The following is a 7144-nucleotide window of genomic DNA, read 5'->3' on the forward strand; positions in this document are numbered from 1 at the left end:
GACTCTAGGTCCATCCACCTCACTACAAATAACTCAATTTTGTTCCTTTTTATGGCTGAGTAATATTCCATTGTATTTATGTGCCACATCTTTTTTATCCATTCATTTGTCAATGGACACTTAGGTTACTTCCATGTCCTGGCTATTGTAAATAGAGCTGCAATGAACATTGTGGTACATGACTCTTTTTGAATTTTATAACTGTTTCACTTTGTTATACAGCAGAAGCTAACACAACCTTGTAAAGCAATTATACTCCAATAAGATGTTAAAAAAAAAAAGAACACATGGTGTTATGGGGATGGATGGTGGTGATGGCTGCACAACAATGTGAAAGTATTTAACACCACTGAACTGGACACTTAAAAATGGTAGATTTTATATTATGTTTAACACAATTTAAAAAAGGAAGAAAAGAACATATGGTAGACCTAGGTTTTATATTTCTTGTGAACCCAATCAGGAACTAGAATATAGTCTAGAATATAGTCCTATACATATAATATATCCTTAGAAAATACTTAGTAGTAATTTGATAATTATTAGCATCATGATTTAAATCATGATTAGCATCATGATTTAAATTTGATAATTATTAGCATCATGATTTAAATTAGGAACAAATTTTATTCTGTATGTGACTTGCTTTTCATATGATGGTATACAGTTACTTTTGTTTACTTCTCACCAACCTTCTTGTACCTTGCAATTTGGAGTTTTAGTCCTCAGCATTAAAATGTTTTTGGTATTTCTTCCTGTTCCAGGACAAAAATCAGAAAAATAAAAGGTATTTGTTTCAAAACTTAGAAATAAAAAAATAATAGTTTGTTAGGCTGTAATCAGTTTCCAACTCATGACCCTCTTATTAACTTCAGAACTAACGCAGAATAACATTGCTTCAGTGCAAGAGTAGAGCAAATGCCCTTCAAAGTCTCATTTTTGGAAATCCTGTGTTGTCATGAAAATGCCATTATGACCTGGACAGAAAGTTATGTTGAATACTTTAGTGATGTAAAACTTGGTATCTTATGAGTAGTGTAATGCTCCCTTGTCAATCAAGAAGCCACTGGTTCTGTTGGTGCAAAGACAATTGATAGAGTTTAGTTCTCCATGAGCTAAGAATTTCCTACAAGTGCAACTGATTTTATTCAGTTGATTTTTATTCAGTTGTTTATTGCTTTTATTCATTAAGCATCTTTTGAGACTGTATGGATTCCCAAGGACATTTAATAAATACTTTAATTATACCATGTTTAGTAAAGTGTGGGACATTCTGAAAGCCTCTCTTAGGAAGATATTGGAGTGGTGTGGAGGGGAGGGAGGAGTTGTGTGTTTTATAGAAAGTTGCTAGAAAGGTACTGTTGTAGGCAAAATAATGGCTCCCTAGAGCCTGTGAACCTGAAGTGACAAAAGGGACTTGCAAATATGATTAAGAATCTTGAAAAAAAAAAAAGAGAGAGAATCTTGAGTTGGGGAGATTATATTGAATTATCTGGGTTGGCCCTTTATAATCACAGGGGTCCTTATAAGAAGAAGGCAAGAGGATCAGAGAAGAAAAGGAGATGTGATGACAGAGACATTAGTCAGAGTGATGAAGGGCCACAAGCCGAGGAATGTGAGTAGTTTCACAAGAAGCTGGCAAAGGCAAGAAAATGGATTCTCCCCCAGTACCTGCAAAAGAAACTCAGCTCTACCAACTCATTTTGGACTTCTGACCTCCAGAACTAGAAGATGATAAACGTGATTGTTTTAAGCCACTGAGTTCATGGTAATTTATTACAGCAGCAATAGGAAACTACTGTAGGTACTTAAACTGTGAACAGTGGTTATTGCCCTCTGGAGATCTGGGAATGAAGATTGGGGTCTTAGAGGGCTTTTACTCTCCATTCTTCACACTTTTTTGTTTTATTATGGATTTGTATAGCATCTTTAATAAAAATAAATAATCATTAAAAGAGAAACTAGATAATATTAAGTGAAAGAAATTGTATATGGAATAATCTCTCAACCATGTAAAAAATTAGATGAAAATAAGAAGGAAGCTTACTAAAATGTTAGCAGTTTTCAGTCCTGGGTATTGAGATTGGGGATGTTCAATATTCACGTACCTGTTCATTCACTCAACAGTGAATGAACTGTTGAACAGTGAATATTTTTAAAAAATATTCTTTTTTTTTAATTTATTTGGCTGCATTGGGTCTTCATTGCTGCACGCAGGCTTTCTCTAGTTGCAGTGATTGGGGTCTACTCTTCATTACGGTGCACGGGCTTCTCATTGCAGTGGCTTCTCTTGTGGAGCAGAGGCTCTAGGGGTGTGGGCCTCAGTAGTGGTGGCATGCGGGCTCAGGAGTTGTGGCTCATGGGCTCTAGAGTGCAGGCTTAGTAGTTGTGGCTCAGGGGCTTAGTTGCTCTGTGGCACGTGGGACCTTCCCAGACCAGGGCTCGCACCCATGTCCCCTCCATTGGCAGGCGGATTTTTAACTACTGCGCCACCAGGGAAGTCCCTCAACAGTTATTCATCTATCTGTGCTGGAGAATGTGCTAGGAACTGAGATTGCAAATGAGAATAAAATAGAGACGACCCCTGCCCTCATGGAATTTAGACGTAGTAGGGAACAGGCAATTACACAAATTATTAATTATATTTTGAGAAGTTCAACAAAGGAGAAGTACAGGTGATGTCATCATGCCCTAGGGCAGGCTAACCCAGTCAGGGGATGCTTTCCTGAGGAACTTCAGCTTAAAACTAAAGGATGAATGGGAATTTGCCAGACAGAGGTGGAAAACAAAATTTTCTTAATTTTCTGTAAAGAGCACATATCACTTTTACTATTATAAAAAATGAGTCCTTCTAGTGTTTTTTTTAAAGGAATAACTAACACTCCTCCCTCTCTTTATATCTGGAAACACAGCTGCTCAGTGCTAGAAATGGTCTGCTCATATGGCTTGATTTAGCCAAATTTAGCTTAATGAACAGACATTTTCCTCTCTTTCTCTCATATACTTCAGTCAATTGAAATATTTAAGTTAATAAATTGAAGCCACTGGACAAAAAGAGTAAAATAAAATAATGGTTAAATAGCTTCTTTGTCCAGAGCTTACATTAGGAAACTATGAGATGTATTACCTTTTGATAGTCAATCTATCAAGAAGAGCTGTGAAATGCACTTAACATTGACCTTGAGGGAATTAAAACCCAGGTTCTTTGCCCATCACAGTGCTATTTTTATCAGATCAAAATTAAAGAACACAAGGAAAGGAACAAAGAGCAAAAATTGTTTTGAAATCAACACAAAGGGTATCACTAAAGGAATTTTTCTTAAAGTAATTTCATAAATGAAATAACTGGATATTAAAAAAACCAAAAGTTCCAAATTTCTCAACACTAAAATCTTCTGTTACAATTCCCAGATGAGTAGTAATTTTCCGAACTATAATTTGTGATTACCTTCAGATGGGTAGAGGGGAAAATAACATCTCTATAATAAATATGCCCTCATTAATAACTACTGTGACATCAAAATTTCTAAATAAGTAAAATCTTACCAATTTTAAGTGATCCCTTTTATTTATTTGTTTACTTGCTTCTCAGTACACTTAGATGTCTGTAACATTTTGAGCAATAATGTCCTTTAATTAGAATCAGCATAAATGTGCCTATGTTCAATAAAAAAGTGTCATAATGTAGAATTGACTTATAATAATAATGACACAATAAGAAGTTAAATTACAGTTGCAGCAGAGATTTATATCAGCTAAATTACAAACATGAGAGACTAAAAGTAAAGATATCAATGTGATAATAAAATGGAAGATTTAGAATTCAGATATTCTTGCTTTAGATGAAATAAATAAAGTATTTTGGATCTGTGGTGGATTGAATAGTGTCCTCCCAAAATTCTTGAACGCCTGGAACCTCAGAATGTGACCTTATTTGAAAAGAGGGTCATTGCAGATGTAATCAAAATAAGGATCAAGAGGCTTCCCTGGTGGTGCAGCAGTTAAGAATCCTCCTGCCAATGCAGGGGACATGTGTTCGAGCCCTGGTCCAGGAATATCCCACATGCCACGGAGCAACTAAGCCCTTGCGCCACAACTACTAAGCCTGCGCTCTGGAGCCCGCAAGCCACAACTCCTGAGCTCAGGTGCCACAACTACTGAACCCGCGTGCCTAGAGCCCATGCTCCACAACAAAAGAAGCCACCGCAATGAGGAGCCCGCGCACCGCAACGAAGAGTGGCCCCTGCTCACCGCAACTAGAGAACGCCCGCATGCAGCAATGAAGACCCTACACAGCCAAAAATTAATTAATTAATTTTTAAAAATAAGGATCAAAATGAGAACATACTAGATTAGGGTGAACCCCTAAATCCAATTATTTATGTCTTTATAAGAAGAGGAAAGCACATAGAGAGACACACACAGAGAGAAGAAAGTCATGTAAGATGGTTGAGGAAGGCAACTAAAAGCCAAGGAAAACCAAGGATTGCTAGGAGCCATCAAAGGCTAGCAAGAAGCAAGGAAGGATTTGTGCTTCCCCAGAGCCTTCAGAAAGAACATAGCCCTGCCAACACTTTGATTTCCAACTTATAGACTCCAGAACTGTGAGAGAAATTTTCTGTTGTTTTACACCACCTAGTTGGTGGTAATTTGTTATGGCAGCTCTAGGAAACAAATATAGGATCTAATGTAGCTATTTTCATAACCAACCAATATATTTTAGTATTATGCTGGCTGCATTCTTTATTTTGTCCTCTTCTTTAACCTCTCTTATTGTAGAAATAGAGACTAAGAACAGTTTGTTTTATGATGATTATAGCAACCAGTATTTATTCACTCAACAAACATTTGTGCACTGCATTAGTAAGGATAATTTTACCCAAAAGCAACAGAAACTTCCACTAACAGTGATTTAAACCAAAGATATTTAATTACTTGGCAAGACAAGCGGTGCACTGAAAGGTGGTTTCAAGGTTGGTTTGCAAACTCAATGATTTCTTCAAAGACCAAGCGTCCTGTTCTGCCATCTCAGCCTATTGACTCTGGGATCCTGATTTGTTTGTCACGGTAGCAGGATAGCTGCTGAAGCTCCAAATATCATATCCTTGCATATCAAGAAAGACGATCTTAATGGCCTCCTAGCAGACTTTCCCTTACATGCGATTATCCAAGGCTTGGTCACATGTCTATTTCCAGACGTGACAAAGGGGCACAGGATTAATAGTAACCAAGGTCAATCACTGTTTGTCCCTGATCTCTGGTAACTGCTTCCAGTAAAAGCTAGGATTCTGTGAGCAAAGAAGGAGGAGTAGAATCACTAAGGAAAAGATACGCATATTTAATTTCACACGGCAAAGCCAGATTTCTCTCCAAAATAGATGGTCCATGTAAACTACTACCAACAGTGCATGAGGATTCCTATGCCCCACTTGTCATTTCTCTCTCTCTCCTTTTTTTCCCATTCTAACAGGGGTAAACTGATAGCTCATTGTTTTAATGTGCATTTGCATTTCTCTGAATACTAATACTTTTGAGCACGTCTTCATATACTTGTTAACCTTTTAGAGTTCCTCTTTTGTAAATTGCCTATTCATATTCTTTGCCCATTTTACAGTTGTGTTTTCTATCTTTTCCTTGTTTATTTGCAGGTGTTCCTACAAAGTACAGATATTTAATCCTTTATTGGTTTTAGACATTTCAGGTATGTTCTACCCCTCCTGTCATTGGTTTTTCTCCTTGGTTCATGTTGTCCTTCATTGAACAGAAATCCTAATTTAATGAGATTAAAGTATATATGCCTCACAGAGTTACTGTGAACTTTAAATACGACGATGTATATAAAACTCTTGGCTACAATGCCAGGTACAAAGTTAAGAGCTTCCTAAATAAATCTCAGATATTATTGCTATCGTTATTATTCATTTAACCTTATTTTTTCCCAGAAGAGTCACAACTGTCTCTTGTTACCATAACACCCTACATGTATTTCTATTGTAGCAATAGTTTTATTGTCTCTTATGGTGGACTGACTGCATCTTTGAGGTCAAGGACCATGCCTTTTTCATCTTGTATTCCCATGATCTAGGACATACTAAATAAAAATGCTCAATAAATGTATTTTGAATAAACATATGAACAAATGAGATTTCAAAAATTTTAAATAATGAAGAATACTAACCAGGGGAAAGAATAACTATAGAAATCATGGGAAAGTTTTATATTAAAAATATGATAGGAGAAAATATTTTAAAAAGACACATCTGATAAAGGTCTGTTATCCAAAATACAGAAAGAAAATAAGAAAATGAATACCATATTTTAAAATGGACGAAAGACCTGAACAGACACTTCACCAGAAAAGATATACAGGTGGCAAATAAGCATATGAAAAGATGATCCACATCATAGGTTATCAGAGAAATGCAAATTAAAACAACGAGATACCACTATACATGTATTAGAATGGCCAAAATCTAAACACTGACAACACCAAATGCTAGCAAGGATGTGGAGCAACAGGAACTCTCACACATTGCTGGTGGGAATGCAAAATGGTACAATTACTTTGGAAGGCAGTTTGGCAGTTTCTTGCAAAATTAAATGTACTTTTACCACACAGTCCAGCAATTGTGCTCCCTAGTATTTACCCAAATGAGCTGAAGGCTTATGTCCACACAAAAACCTGTGTGTGGATGTTTATGGCAGGTTTATTCATTTTTGCCAAAACTTGGAAACAACCAAGATGTCCTTCAGTAGGTGAATGGATAAATAAATTGTGGTACATCCACACAGTGGAATATTATTCAGTGCTGAAAATAAATGGGCCATAAAGCCATAAAAAGACATGGAGGAATCTTAAATGTATATTACTAAATGAAAAGCCAATTTGTGAAAGCTACATACAATCAATATGTGCTTCCAACTATACAACTTTCTGAAAAAGGCAAAACCATAGAGACTTTTAAAAGATTAGTAGTTGCCAGCGATTGGGGGAAGGGAGAGATGAATAGGCAGAGCACAGAGAATTTTTAGGGCAGTGAAGCTATTCTATATGATACTACAGTGTGGACACATGTCATAATACATTTGACCAACCCATAGAATGTACCGCACCAATAGTGAACCCTAATGTAAACTATGGACT

Source organism: Pseudorca crassidens, chromosome 2 (assembly GCF_039906515.1).
Source record: "Pseudorca crassidens isolate mPseCra1 chromosome 2, mPseCra1.hap1, whole genome shotgun sequence".
Lineage (NCBI taxonomy): Eukaryota > Metazoa > Chordata > Mammalia > Artiodactyla > Delphinidae > Pseudorca > Pseudorca crassidens.